Below are 16,084 nucleotides of genomic sequence, written 5' to 3'. Positions count from 1 at the left end.
TAATTTCCTTGCCGCCCGGCCAGTCCCAGCTTAATGAATGTAATTGCTACCTTTGATGAAAATACTATTATCAAGATCACACATTACATTGGAAAACAGTTTTTCTTTAAACACAGCTACTGCAGTCTCTAATTATGCATGTAACAAGTGTCTCCCGAACAAAAGAGCATGTTGTCTACAATTGCTAGGAATTGGAGCAAGGCAAATTCGAACAAAGGACAGATTAGATTTGCTCCCCGCTCCACAAAGCCCATCCCTCTGATTAATTTCCTGCAAAAACTAAAACAATTCTCTTAAAAGGCGCTCACCCCCTTCTCCAGAATGATCCATATGCCATTTGGGTCTTTCTATAGGGTGATAATGGCCCCTGATTTGAACTCGTGTTAGAAAATAAGAAAGGGCTTTTATGAACTTCCTCTTTCTAATGTAAATGAGCGACACAGGATCTTGAGGGATAATGAGCCCCCCAAAAAGTGACTTTTCAGTGGCTATAAAAGAGCTCACTGGTAGGGGAAAGTCTGCATTGAGCATGTTCAACCCAATTATTTTATTAGTTTCAAGAAATGAGGCATCTTTGAGAAAATACTTCCCATGCCTGAAACTGAGAGACACCAGCTTTTTCGGGGTTGAATTCCTAAAAGACGGAGAGTTTCTTGACTTACGCACAGAATTTTCAAAATGGATTCACGAGTGAACATAAAGTGCCCTTGTTAGTTTCAGTATAGCACTTTGCTATTGATTTTGGAGGCTGCATTTGGCAGGTGTTCTTCCCTTATCAAATGTGGGGCAGGAGCTAGATTATCCTATAACAAGTCAATTCTACACCCCCCAGCATTATCCAAACCCAGAAGAAAAAAGCCAAGTTAGTTTCCAATACAGTAATAGTTATGAGTATGAGGCCTAGAGTCAGACTTCCTGGATTCAAATCTCAACTTGCAATTTATCGTCTGTATGATCTGGAAAAAAAAAAAAATCAGCTTTCTACATCTTTATTTTCTTAACTGTAACATGGGGGTAGCACTTAAAGGGTAGTGAGAATTAAGTAAGATAATACTTGTGAAATGTTTGCATCAATACCTGGCACACAGTAAGCACTCAACACATTTTACTTATTACTATTATTATTTATTATTTGACTTGGAAGACCACAGGTGTTTAATGAAATGGATGTCCCTAAATATTGCTCACCACTTCCTTGGGTCCTGCAGCCTGGTGCCCCCAGGGAAAACGGCAGGAAAATGGCATCTCAGATTGAATCCTATGCTCCGTCTAGGGATGAGAAGGCTGCCGGAAACCATATTAAGGAGGGTATGGTTAAATCTGGAGCTCTTTTTGATAGAGTTGGCTGGTCCTTTTCAGAGGCTCATGTACCCTACCAGGATGAGTCCCAGATGTGGTCCAGGAGGAACCAGCAGAGACCAGGAAGATGAAGCATGTTGCCTCCACTACTCTTTGTGGAGAAGGATCTGGATACATAAAATGAGGAGCACCACACATGGGTCCTTGTTACCCTGGGATTCAGTACCTGAGTCCCCCAGTCACGTAGCTTCCTTAGGGCAGTTAGAGACATCATAACACGGTGTTCACTGAAAAACTGACCATCTGTAAACGTGGTGCCCACCCAATGCCCCCTTCTGCTAAACTCTGGTGTCCATCTTTGCCCACCTATGCAAAACCCAAATAAATTGATTGCAAAGTATAAATTGATTGCAAGGTGAAAATGCGAATTGTGCCAAAGTTCCAGGATTTCATGAAGTGAAAACGATGCTGAGGAAGCATTCAAATTCTATGCAAAGCCATTGATAAATGAGGATCTGGCCATTCTTGATTTGAAGAAAGAAAAGGGCAAAGGTGATGACACAGCAGATACTCAAAAGGGAACGATTTGACTGCCATGGATTAACGAACACCTCTGTGAAAAGGCATGAAGCCTTTGGATAATTTTGCAAAAATGACACCTGGTAAGGCCATGCTGTGAAAATCAAGCACAAAGAATGGCTACAGAGTGAGCCGTGACACAATTTTTGGCTGAAAAATTTATACCCCCCAAATCAACATTTGATTCATTCTTTGCTCAAAGATTATGGATGGAATTATAGCCGTAGCTTAAAACACAAGATAAATTAATTTTCATAAATTGTAATACAATTTATAAGTTTTAAGACAAATTTAAGATTTAAGACAAATTCCACATCAAGTCTTTTTAGTTTTCACCATTTACTAAGAAAAGAGATCCCTGTTTAACACAGATCCATTTAAAGTGGGCCTTTTCCAGCACCAATTTTCCTAGGATGAACGGACTTTGTATACCCCAGGTGAGGTCTCAGGAGCCCCAGGACAACACACACACACACACACACACACACACACACACACAACACACACACACACACACACAACACACACACACACAACACACACACACACACACACACACCACACACACACACACACACACACACAACACACACACACACACACACACACACACACACACACACACACACACACACACACACACACACACACACACACACACACACACACACACACACGCAGGAGTCATTTTCCCGGAGTTTTCACCTCCAGGTTCCAGATGGAGCCAGCCACTGCAGGTCTCTGTTATCTAGGTAGGGAGGGCTTTCCCAGTATGGGTGCCTTCCCCATGGCAAAGGACCGTTGGTTGTTGGAAAGAAATGGTCCCAGGAGGACTGGACTCAAGCTCAAAGTACTGGGGCTCCAGGACTGGGACACAAAGAGGGATTGAATGGCAGACAAGGAGGCAGCCCCTGGTTTGGCCTCAGGCACGTCCCAGAATCTGAGAACCGAGCTCTGCACATCTCAGACAGCACTCTGGCCCTACCCTCATCCACCACCCCATGAGCAAGGAGAGGGGCCACCTCGGGTCTGAGAGCCAGCACAGAGTCCAGAAATGCCCGCTAGCCACAGCAGGAATTCTGTTCTTTTATAAGAGCCTTTTGGCCCTGGAAGCAGCCCGCCTGCCTCTTGGTCCAGGCCACAGCCCTGGGAGGGAGGTCCCATGGGCAGAGAAGCAGAAGTGGAGGTGCTGGGACTGCCCCAAGGGCACCCGTTCACTGCTGGGACCCCAGGCAGTCTGAGTGCTGGCGGAGGGCTCCCTCCAAGGCCCGCACATCCATCACTCGCCCCCTCCTCCTGCCGCCTGCATCTCTGGAAATTGGCTGGAGCGATCACCCTGAGGATCCTCGACAGGGGGACAGCATTAAAGACAAGTGAGCTTTGAGGCAGCGTCTCTGTCTGTTGATGGCGGCGCAAATAATCGGCCATTTCCTGGTCCACTGGTTAGCGGAATTAGCATACTGTGCGCGGGACAGCCTCCATCTGCCTCCTGCGCTCTTCATTACTGGCGGCAAGGTGGAATCGGCAGCTAACCTTTGAGTCCATGAAGGGTAATGCCCCCCACTCCTGAGAGGACACTCTCACCTAGGACGGCCCCGTCACGGGACCCTGGAACATCCTCGCCGGGCCATCCGGACCATATCCGCGTCTGGTGGAGCTGGCGTTTACGGAAGGCTTGGGGTTAAGGTGGACCCCAAGGGGAGCTCTGGGTTTGGAGTCGGGAGCCCCGGCCTCTCTCTGGCCTCATCAGTGACTCACGGGTTGTCCAGGCAGGTCCTAAAGGTCCTCTAAGCCCCAGCTCCTGGGCTCCCTCCCAGGAAGGCTTTTCCAACCCTGTCCTCACTTTCTCCGAAGTCTGGGGGAAGCAGCCACTCCCCCACCCCCAAGATCCGTGATGGCTCCCCCACCCCCACCCCACCCCCGTCAGCTAACTGGATACTCTGGCCCTGCCAGGCTGCAGCCCCAAATCTGCTCAGCCTCTCCCCTTTCCTCAGCAGGAGTAACTGGCCGTGGCTTCATCCCTGTGTTTGCTTGTGGCTACAGACTGGATTGGAGGGCAGAGACCCCGGGGGAAGGAAGAGAGACAGTTTGGGAGAGGGGTCCTTCCTGCACCCCTGTAACAGGGTCCCTGAGAGACCTTGGCCATCTGCCAGGAGCCCCCTCCTAGGTCAGCTGCGGCCATATCCTCTAAGGTGGTTGGTGCTTGTGGATGGCTGCTAAGCTGAGCTGCCTGGGGCTTACAGCCTAGGAGGGCTGAGGTCTGTGAACAGAGGATTGGACCACTGCCAGAATGCCCCAAACAATTGGTTGCAAGGTGTCATTTATAACTTTCGCTGAGTATAATTTCTGTTGTTGATTGCACAGGAAGGCTCCGTGTAGGACTGGAAGGCCAGGGAACTGGGGTCCAGCAGCGCTGGACTGGACCAGGCTGTGGAATGTGACCTTTGGCGAGGTTTTCCCCTCTCTGGGACTCAGTTTATTCATCAGTTAAATGGGCGGTTGGACCAGATAGTGGCTGAGACCTTCCAGCCTTGACCTGGAGGATTCCAGAAACACCGGCGGCACTGGAAAAATTGCCAACTCAGGGCCCTTCCAGCTTCGTTTTGCGAAGTGTTAAGTTTTGGGCAGAGGAAGCTGGACCATGAGATTCAAATGCCCTGACTCAAGCATCTCCTTCTGGAATGGGCTCAGGGCCTGACTGCATAACCAGAGGCAGGGAAATGCCATCTGGCTCCCAAGTAGTGCTCTGTCCACCCTGTAGGGACCCCGAAGCCTCCCTCGATCTGGCTTGCTCCCCACAGAGAGGAGAGGAGGGGCTGGGGCCAGTCATGCAGTGGGGTGGCCTCAGCTGTGTGATCAGCTTCATTCACTCGTCCATCCATATGGCTGCATTCACACGTCACATGCTTAGCGAGCTCCTATTTATCCCTCAAGTCCCCACTCTGTTGTTGGCCTGCCCTTCCCCTTCTCCTCTTCCTGTCCCTGTAACATCATCATCACACAATCCTACCTTTATGCTGGCATGTGGAAGACTTCATCAATGGGCACTGAGTCCATAGGCCCCTGCAGGGCGGGCCCTCTGTTCCCTAGTACATGGCACAGAAGGTTCTTAACCAGTTTGCTGAATGAATGAATGAAGTGAAATGAGCAGGTGTGTTGATGAGGACATTCCAGGATGAGGGACAGTGTGGGCAAAGACCAGAGGTGGGAAACAGCCCAGTGTTCAGGGAATAATCAGTATGGGCAAGTGTGGGGGAGGGGAGAACCCATGCCCCCTTTTTCTTACTCATCTCACTGGTACTTGGGTATTTGTCTTAATACTCGTTTTACGCACTGGACTGTGAATCCCATGTGCCAATCTGACTGTTTTCACAGGGCTTTGCCCAAGACTGAGCACATAATAGTCACTTGTATAGATGCTCATTAAATGAATTAATTAGATAAAATGGGAGGTCTAAATGGACAGTCCGGTGCTTGTATGGCAGGTCCACAAGCGCCAGAGACCCAGGCCCATTACGGGATTGCCATACAAAATGCAGGAGGCCCAGTTAAATTTGAATTTCAGATGAACAATAAGTAATTTTAAAATTAGAAGTATGTCCCCAATTTTGCATGAAACATACTAAACCAGTCGTTCATTCTTATCTGAAATTCAAATTAAACTGGTGGTTTCTTTATTTGCTTTTTTTTGTTTTGGTTTTTCGTATCTCATTTTGTTAGTTTGGTTTTTGTTTGTGTTTGCTAATCTGGCAACCTACCCTTCCCTCTTTCCACTTTGCCATACTTATCCCTGGCTTGTATCCTCATGATGGCTTCAGAGTCACAAGATGGCTGCTGGGGCTCCAGCCTTCATGTTTATGATTTAGGAAAGCAGAAGGATGAAGCACGGAGGGACAAAGGACACCTGTCTCCCATCTGAGTCAGCTTCTTTTAAAGAGATTTCCTAACTTGAATTATGGGCTGGTTAATACATGAGTAAAAAAGAAGCAAACATGGTAAAATGTTAACAACTATTAAATCTGGGTGATGGGTGTATAAGGGCGTCCATTACCCTGGTCTACCTTTTTTTCATGCCTGAAGATTTTCTTAATAAAAAGTTTGTTTCTTTGAAAGGAAAGACTTCCTATAATCCTTGCCCAATAACTTTTGCTTTCTTCTCATTGGCCAGCCCTTGCAGAAAGGAAATCTGGGAAATGTAGTCTTTGAACTGGGCAAACTGATACCTGGATATAATCCAGGTTATATCAATAAGGAATAAGGGGAGAAGGGATGTCAGGCAGGAACTTGTACCCTCTGCCCAGGGCATGATCCCTCAGCTTTCTCTGCACAGCACACAGAGAAGCAGGGGCTGCAGTGCCCAAATCTATTCTTTGGCTTCCTGTTGAAACCAGCCTCTCTGGGTCTCACTCAGCCTCCTGATGGGACTTTCCACCCTTGGCATGGTGACTGAGTCACAGCAACCCCTCGCCCAAGGGCAGGTATGGAGAGGAGCCCTGCTGAAGCCCAGACCTGTGCGTCCTGCAGCTTATCCCCCTGAGTGGCCTTTGCCAGGGCGCTGAACCCCAGGGACCCCCGAGGCTGCCTCTCTAAAGAACATGCAGCCCAGCTCCTTCCCTCCCTCACTGGGAAGCGCTTACATTTCCCAAGGTAATGAGCCCACAGAGGGTGTATCCATCCGTTGTGGAAGGAAAATGCTTGAGCAGAAAGCCACATGCTGAGCTGTTGTCCCAGGTAAGACAGCTGGGCAGTCCCCAGCTGTCAACTAACCAGGAGCTAACAGTACCAGGGGTGCTGCTCAGAGTGTGTCACAAGCCCTCGCAGCCGTGGATAGACACATGCTGTGCCGCCCTCTGCCTGCTTGGAGCATAGGAGGCCTGCTGTGAAGATTTGGGGCGGGGAGGGGAGGCACTCTGGTCCATCAACTAATGAATGAACTGTGATCTATTCATGCAACGGAATATTACCCAGCCATAAAAAGGAATGACATACTGATCCATGCTACTACATGGGTGAACCTTGGAAACATTATGCTGAATGGAAGAAGCCAGTCCCAAAGGACCACATACTGTTTGATTCCATTTACATAAATATTCCAAATGGACAAATCTACGGAGATAAAACGTGGGTTTGTGGTTGCCTAGGCCTGGAGCACTGAGGGGAAATAAGTGACTGCCAATGAGTTTGGGGTTTCTTTTGGGGTGATAAAAATGTTCTAAAATTGTAGTGATATTTGCTCGTATCCACAGATGTATTAAACCCCGCTGAACTGTAAAGTTTAAATGGGTGAATTGTATATGTGAATAATATCTCAATAAAGCTGTTTTTTGAAAACAACTCTCCGAAAACAGGAGACACTTTTGTCAACGGCAACGCCATCACAGTTAAGTTGACTCTGGCTAGGACTCAGCCCATGGTGGACGCCCAGGAAGCCAGCCTGGAAGATTCCCGGCGTGGACTGGAATTCCAGAAGCTGAGTCCAGCTGGCACGGGGTGGAGAGGAGTCCTGTCTGGCTCCCCCAGTGGTGACCGCCTCGAGTGCATGCGCCTCCACTTACGTACATGGATCGTGTACCTCCCCCTGTTGCCAGCGCTAGATCTATGAGCCAGACGAGAGGAGCAAAGAATAAGGGTTTAAACTCTTATCACTAAAGTGAGTCTCCCTCTACATTAAAAAACTATCCAGACCCTGTGGCAGGAATGGGCTCTGTTCTTGGGGCATAAATTTGTGTGTGTGGAAAAAAGACTTATTGGTGAATTTAGCAGTATTTTTCGTTGAACTGACAGTTGCTAACCATTACACCAGTATTTATTTGATTCTTAAAGAGTACAAAACCATGGACCACAAATAAAGAAGATGGAGTAATAGTTTGTGGCTGGGCCACTAGCTTTAAACTTGAAATGAAGTGTCCAGTTTTGAGTTACTGTGTCCAACCACCATTTGTACAGTTTGAAAAGTGGGCGCATTTTTCCAGGCTGTCAGTGAGACTGTAGTTCATTCCCATGAATGATATCGCTGAAGGAGCAGTTGTTCTGCTATGAGCACTTCACTCATGACCAGCATATATTAAATGTATTAATCTGGGCCTCCTGGCGTAATTTAGGAAGGGCCTCTATTTGACACATCCCTGTACATCCTTGTTTTATTGCTTGCTCCTGCAGGTAACAATGTCTCAAAGGTCTCACTCCTGAATGAAGTTAAAATTGCATGTCACCCAATAGCATATGCAGTTTTGTGGCTTATTTTGCTGTCAAAATTACCACCCTGCAACAACATGAGACGTTAATGGGGGACGCGGCGTGATTTACCTCGACGGCTCTGGGCCCCGTGGCCAGGGAGGACTTCCCACGTCCAAGTGGCCACACGTTTGGGGAAGCTGTGGCACCTCGGCCCTTCAGCTCTGCCTTTCGTACCCTAACCATGCCACCCAACACGGCAGGCCTCTCCTGAGACGAAAGTAAGTGGTGTGTGAGACTGCCAAGTAATTGTTAAGCTTAAGTCACTAGAAAAAAAAATGTATATTTCAAGCAGGTGAGTCCTCCAGTGACAGAGAGGACTCAGCCCATTTCCCAGTGAGGCCAGTGACTGTGGTCTGTTAAGAGCCCGTCCAAGACTTTACGTGGAAATATCTAATTTTAAGGCTAAGAGGAGCAGCCTTGACTTACAATTTGACCCCATATTTTTCTGCCCTGTAAAGCCAGCATCTTTGGAATGTTTGTTATCCCTGTAACAATAGAAGGCCACAAAGCCGGGGTGTGCCTTTTAATGAAATTATGGATTGCCCATAGGGGAAGAATGTCTGATGTAGTTTAAAACCATCTGGGAGCCTGGACCAGTGGCTGGGCTGCATTTGAACTCTCATGGGTCCTAGGTGCTTTTGCCTTTGTGTGCCCCTTCCACCATTAAAAAAAATTAATTAAAAAATACATAATTAAAAATACTTTTAAACTATATAATATGTGTACAAATATATATTATGTATTTTAAATTGTACTTTATGACTGCATTGGTATGATGACCAACGCAGTAAAAGCTGGGCTAGATTCATGATTATATAGTCTTTACTGTTATATTATTATTTTTCCTTCTGATTTTAGAAGAAATGAAAATTAAAACACTGCTTTGGGCCCTAGGCACTGTGCCTGATGGGTATGTCAGCCCTGACCTGGGTTGCAGGATCCGAGCTTCAAATCTTTCTCCAGGAGCTTCTTGCCTTTAAGGACAGGGCAGCCTGGCCAAGACAGCTCATTGGAGGAGCTTAGGTGAGAGGCATCCTGCTTCCCCCAGCCTGGTCCAAGTTGCTCCCCACGCTTCCCTATGGCTCCCCACCCCTTGGCAAGGTCAGATACACTCTCCTTCAGTGGCTGTCTCCACCTCCCATTTACTTGTTTTTATTTTAAACAAATAGGCCAGAGCCACTGCTGTGGATTTTCCGGTGCATTGGAGAGCTGGGGACTGTTCGTGAGTGCAGGGGCAGAACGCTCCCCCTGCAGGCGTGGTTGGCTGTGATGATGGGAAAGGGCATTAATGATGGGCTACGATGGCTGACCCCTGACCTCATCGGCCGCAGCCCCTCTCCCCAGCCAAGCTTCTGCAGTCTGGTCAGCTGCGAGGGCTTTAAAGGGTAGCCGTTGTCCCTGGTCAACCAGCCTACCATTAATAATGTTTTCATCCGAGACAGTGACAGACCCGCGGTAGCTGAGGAGAGTTTATTAAAGTCAGTCTATAAATAAGAATTAAAACTTTTAAAAACTGGGTTGACACAGATAGACAGATGAATAAAGTGATTGGGCAAACCAATAAATATAAGAAGGACAAGATGCTTGAAGAGCCTGGCCTGGAAAGGAAGGCCCGGCCCACCCTCTCTCCAGCCTCCCCCCAAGTTTACATTTCATGAAGCTGCTTCAGAACTGGTAGGTTTTGCGAGTCTGGGCCCTGGCTACTGTTCTGTCATTTAATGCCTGTTCTCTCAGCTGAAAAAAGGATTGCAGCCACTTCTCTATGTCAGGAGCTAGTAGAACTTAAATGTCTCATGTCCTCGGCGTGCACGCAGACGGCCTGACCCGAGCTAGGCTCCGGGCCTGCGGGCAAGTGGCAGTTGGTCCTGGCTTTGCCGGCCCAGCCCTTGTCTGGGGACTGACTGAGCAAAGGGGCCAGGGAGGCTTTGAGCTGGAAGCATGTCTTCCTGCAGCCTAGTCCCAGCTCAGAGGGCAGGTATCCCCCCCACAGCCTGCGTGTCTTTGGGGTGTCGGCACAGACCACTCTACTCCATTCCTCAGCCATGTGGCTTGTCCTATGCGGGGCTTTTTAACAATCGTGATGATTTTAATGACGTACTTAAACAACTGTTTCAATTCTCTTTTGCATGTGTTGGCTCATTGGACCCTCACGAGAAGCCCAAGAAAGGCTCAGGGCAAGTTTGATAATCTCCATTTGGAAGATGTTCTGGGCACAGAGAGGCTAGGCTGGCCTGAGGTCACTCCGGACATAGGAGCAGAGCCAGGTCACTGTCCACTAACTGTGGGGAGAAGAAGTGGAGGAAGGCCGTGGGTAGGAAGCCCAGGCCCTGCTGGGAAATGGGACTTGGCCGGCGTTCCACCTGCGAGGCATGCCCGTTAGTTAGCGTTGACGTGGACTCATCTTGGCCTCAGTGATAACCAGGGAGCAGCACGGTGGCCCTGCAGGGCTGTCAGGCCCCAAAGAACCTTCTGGATCATCACATTATTAGGATTTGGGTCTGTCTGGTGCTTTATTCCACATAAGGGAATGTCACTGTGTCCCCTCTTTCAGAACAATTAGACTGAAGCACCCGTGGTAGTTAATTCTCAGTTAAGGAGAATCATCAGTAAATCGGAATGCCCCGATGCAGAGGCAGGTGATAGACAAGAGGATGATTTCCCGAAATGTTCTGCCCCCTGTTGCTTCTCATGTTGGGTCGGCCCATGACCCAGGCTCAAGCTGGGGGGTTTCAGGGGTTCCCCCAGACACTGGGAGCTGCACACAACTCCCACCCAGAGCCACAGGTGCTGCTAGGTGTCTGGCCAGGACCTTTGTGCTCCCTTTGTGAGCCTCAGTTTCCCCCCTGTGCAGTGGGATTGATACCCAATCCTGTCTCTGAGGCTCAAACAGCTCTGGAAAGGCCTCATGAATTAGGGCCAAGGTCCAGCCAAGCCTGGGAGCTGTAGCATGATGTTAAACTGGCCCTGTTTCCTGAGAGTCTGAATGGCCCAGAGCACCAGCATTCACCTGGACTTGCCCATTTTTTGCACCCAATTTAGTAACAAACTTGGAGGCCCCAGGAACACTGGTCTGGAAAGGCCCTGACCACTGAGGCAGGAGGCAAGAAAGGAAATGGCGTTTCCCCTCCCCTCTATGAATGACCCACATCCCCCAGAGGACTCTGCCCCCCATCTCACCCACCATGCTGAGCAGCACAGGTGTCGCCACCCAAGAGCTCAATTCTAGGAAGGAATTGGTCTCTCCAGCCCAGGGCACCCGTGTGTGAGGCACAGGGAAGGCAAGGCAAGTGGGGGGGCTGGGTTTGGGGGCCTTGCCAGGAGGTGGGCAGGCCTCATTCCGGACCTCCAGGCAGCCCCTCCGCCGGGGAGCGGGTTGCTATGGATGTCATCACCACCAGCCCTGGGAGCGCTTCCTGGCCAAGAAACACGCAGGTTTTGTGACTTGGTGAAGGAAACTGGAACCACAGACATACCTGTGCCTAGCAGTAGAGCCTCCCAGGGTCCGCTCCCACCTCCTGCCCCCTCCTTCACCCAAATCATCCTCGTTCATGCTCACTTTCTTCACCACCTGAAATGATGTATTTTTCCCTTGTTGACTGTCTGCCTCTCCCCCTAAGGGTGTAAGCGCGTGGAGCACGAGAAACAGATGCACATTGGAGGGCCTTCCACTCAGTAACTCTGGATGAAGGAAAGAGTGGATGAGTGATGAATGTGAGGGATGCTCATGACCCGGAACGATCTTCCACAGCTGGTAAGGAGGGGACCCGGAAGCAGGCTGAAACCTCAGCCGGAAAGTGAATCCCTTCCCTGAGCGAGCAGACATGCCCCCAACCATTCTTCCCAATTCAGCTCATTGGGCTGGTTTCCAGGACTCTCTAGAGAGCTTTCTGGAAGCTTCCAGAGAAGAAGTGAGGAAGATTCTTGGCCTCCTCTCTCTGATCCCAGGCTTGAAGTCTAGGGGCACAGAGACCAAGCAGATACCCCTGTCAACAAGGTGTGTTCTGATGGTGGCTGTGCCTGAGGGAGGGCCCCAGGGATGGTGGCAGGAGAGATGGGTCCAGACTGGCATCTTGGGTGGACTTCACTGAATTTTCCCGGTGTTAAAATGAAAGCCCAAAAGGCATGTAGTTGGGCTTCTTTCAAAAACCGTCAACCGTATTTCAACCCTTAATCACACTGTAACTGGCGATGCCCCACAGCCTCTAAGCTTCTGACACTCTGTCCCTGTGACTCACCATGGCCGCCCTCTCGGAGCTAGAACTCACCATGGTTTCACCCACATCATAGGGATAAATGTACTCCTTTCACTTCTTCCCAGCATCTGATTCCCTTGGTGACATTTTAATCAGGTCGAAATGGAGAAAAGCCTCCCTTAATCACCCTCTGAAAATCTTTAATTGTTAAAATTCTTTTTTTTTTTCCTGCTTAAAGTTTCATTATTTTTAACCAATCCAATTTTACGGGCACTGCATCCTTAATGTGACCTAATTAAAGGGGATGTTTTGGTAAAGAAGCGTGGGCTGCTCCATTCAGGAATCTTCGCCTTCCCACGGAAGGGGCTGCCATAAGGATTCCCAGGGATTCTGACATCATTACACACCATAATTATGCGTACTTTTACTGGGGCTGTGAAAATGCTGTGTTTCAAATAATTAAATTAAGCACAACCGGAACTGCGCCGAGAAGATACAAACCTTACATGAAAGCAACAAAACTGGCTTCAGAGCACGTCTTCAGAGCCACCTTTATCAGGCCGCAGCCAACGCCCTCCTTTCACTGTCTTCCGAGAAGCAGCAGGGAAATTCACCTGCTTGTCTCCGGATAGGTGGGTCAGGGTCAGGAAACCTGCATTTGAGTCCTGGCTCTGCTTCTTCGCCAGAAGTGTGATCTTGGATGAGCCATTTTTCTCCCGAGCTTTGGTTTCCTTATCTGTAAAATGGGGATGATAATAACAGTACAAGTCTCCCAGGTTAGCGGTGAGGATCAAGTGGGGTGATGGAAGCAAACCTGATTTATACAAATTAGAAGGGCCAGAAACGCTGCTCAGAGCCCCAGCTTCCCATGAGGACGAATGGGAGGAAGTGAAGGCCTGGTGTCCCCCGGCCAAGCCAAGGTCTTCCACCTCAGGCCTTTGTCTGCCCTCCACTGGGACACCCCAACACGCCCCCTACCGTCTCAGGAGGCCCACCGTTCCAGGGCCCCAAGGTCAAACGTCTTAACGTCTCTACTTCTACTCCCTGTTTTCATTCTCCTTGCTGATGACTGGAGACCTGTGAAATGAGTATTTCAGAAGAGCCCAATGCACGGGGCATGGAGCCACGCCTGCACAGTCAGGCTTCTTTGCTTTTACTTAAAATCTGATCACATGATGGGTGACTCCCTGAAATCAACCACGAATGTTTTTGGTGAAACCTTTTATAAAATAATCACAGAATAAGGCTTCAATACATATTTCTTAAATGAACAGATGAACCAGAGCCATTTAAAAAAAAAAAATAGCTTGGGGGTATAAATAGAGATTTGGCTGGAACATCTTAAACTGCTAACGCTATGAATGTCTTCTTACTGCTTAAATCTGAGCCTGGCCTTTATCTGAGCAAGAAGCCAGGTGCTCAGGTTCCGCGTCGCAAGCAATCCAGTGCCCAAGTGTGGACTCCGGTCAGCAGCCTGGTTCTCAACGTGCTATGGAATCCTCGGCCCATGTGGATTTATCGGTGGCCTTGGACATCATAGACCCATTTGGGGTTTAAATATACATGTGTGTATTTACAGGGCCATTGTCCTTAAAGGAAGGGGGAACTGCAGATAGACCGTGGGTATCTTCACCATCACAGAGTGCCCACTCACCTGCTACCCGGAGTTGCTCTGTGGCTGTGGTCCCCTCGCCATCATTTGCAGATTCTACATACCTTTACCTTCCCCCTGCTGTGCGTGCCCCTTGATTACTCTTTGACGTGAATAATGATAACCTTTGTTTGGAGAATGACATGACTTACTGGTGACCACTTCAGATGTAACTCCACGGGCCTGAGGGCCACCAGAGACAGCAAGGGAACGTAGACCATCGTCAGACTGGACGCTGGGTAGCAGGCAGTTTACAGCAAGGCTGTTATGGAAATACAACCGTAGCCTAACGAAAGAAACCTAGAAGCTGAAAGCAAGAAGTTACTTCTCCCAGCAGAAAGGAGATTGCCAGCAGGAAGGACTGGGCGTTTCTGCTGAGGGGCTGTGCTGCCCCGGCTGCTTCCCTTGGCCGGTGGGCGCCATCGTCAGGCCTCTTCGCTCCAGAAGCTTCCGCATTGCCGGCTCCCTCAAGACAAAAGGCGCTATGGCAACTGTTGCGATGAATCATTCCTGACATCTGAAGGTTTTGCTGCTGAGGTCATCTGGCAGGTGGCAAAGCACACAGGTCCCAGGGACAGCACTGCTCCTTCCTACCTGGGGAGCCTGGGAGCATCACTGGCCTCTTAGAACCTCAGTGTCATTATCTTTAAAATGGGACCAGAGATAATGAATATCATAGTAGTGATATTTTTAAATTAAATAATTAATTAGTTGTATTTTTGGCCGCGTTGCATCTTCGCTGCTGTGTGCTGGCTTTCTCTAGTTGCGGCGAGCAGGGGCTACTCTTCGATGCGGTGCGAGGGCTTCTCATCCCGGTGGCTTCTCTTGTTGCAGAGCACGGGCTCTAGGCATGCAAGCTTCAGTAGTTGTGGCACGCGGTCCCAGTAGTTGTGGCTCGCGGGCTCTAGAGCGCAGGCTCAGTAGTTGTGGTGCACGGGCTTAGTTGTTCCGCGAAATGCGGGATCTTCCTGGCCCGGGGCTCAAGCCCATGTCCCCTGCGTTGGCAGGCGGATTCTTCACCACTGCATCACCAGGGAAGCCCCATGGTAGTAATTTTGTCATAGGGTCATCAGAAAGATTAAAAGGGATCATCCATGTAAATTACCCAGCAAATACAGTGTTCAGTATAGTTTGTTGTTTCTCTTCTGAAGTACTTTCACCGGTGTTAATCATCTTTTATCCTCATGGTAACGTTGTGAGTTTGTGATTATTACGACAATTTTACTGATGAGGAATTTCGGTTTCCAAGAAGTCCCTTGACTTACTTGTGCTCACTGAGCCAGCAGGGGGTGGGGCTGGCATGGCCCCAGGGTTCCCTGCACTAGCAGATGCTTTGGCCCTCCAATGTGCATCAGAAGTTCATTTTCCTCAGCAAGCCATTCCCAGAACCAAACAAACCACTCAGCGGGACCATTTAGATCAGTGCTGTCAATATTTTGGACACTGTCATGTAATTAAAATTAAGGCAAGTTAAAAATTTAGTTCCCAGCTGTACCAGCTACTGTGGCTGGCGGCTGCAGTATTGGACAGTACCGTGTTTCCATTACCTCAGAAAGTTCTATGGGACCATGCTGAGCCCTCCTGTCAGCTTTGCCTTTCCTCCATGTGCAAAAACTTTCTTTGGGTCACAAACTGAGCTTGTTTCATCGGCACCAGCCAGTTGGGAGATGGGAAGATGAATCTGTAGCCTATCTGACAGCAAAGAAAGAGATGTTACAATGTTGATCAGAAAGAACAAAATCCTGCCGGGGCAAAAGAGAAAATTCACTCATCAAATATAGTTTAAATTATTTGAAAATATACCGTACCTGTTTTTTTGTTTTTTTTTTTTTGTGGTACGCGGGCCTCTCTCAGTTGTGACCTCTCCCGTTGCGGAGCACAGGCTCCGGACGCGCAGGCTCAGCGGCCATGGCTCACGGGCCCAGCCGCTCCGCGGCACGTGGGATCTTCCCGGACCGGGGCACGAACCCGTGTCCCCTGCATCGGCAGGTGGACTCTCAACCACTGCGCCACCAGGGAAGCCCCTGTAACTGTTTAATGTTTAAAGCAAAAGAAAGTGGCAAAGTAACCGAGCGTGAGATAGCTTTCAATAAATAATCATGGAATAAATAGGAATATTCGCATG

This window comes from Stenella coeruleoalba, assembly GCF_951394435.1.
Source record: "Stenella coeruleoalba genome assembly, chromosome: 16".
In the NCBI taxonomy this organism is placed as follows: domain Eukaryota; kingdom Metazoa; phylum Chordata; class Mammalia; order Artiodactyla; family Delphinidae; genus Stenella; species Stenella coeruleoalba.
This window is presented reverse-complemented; position numbering follows the sequence as displayed.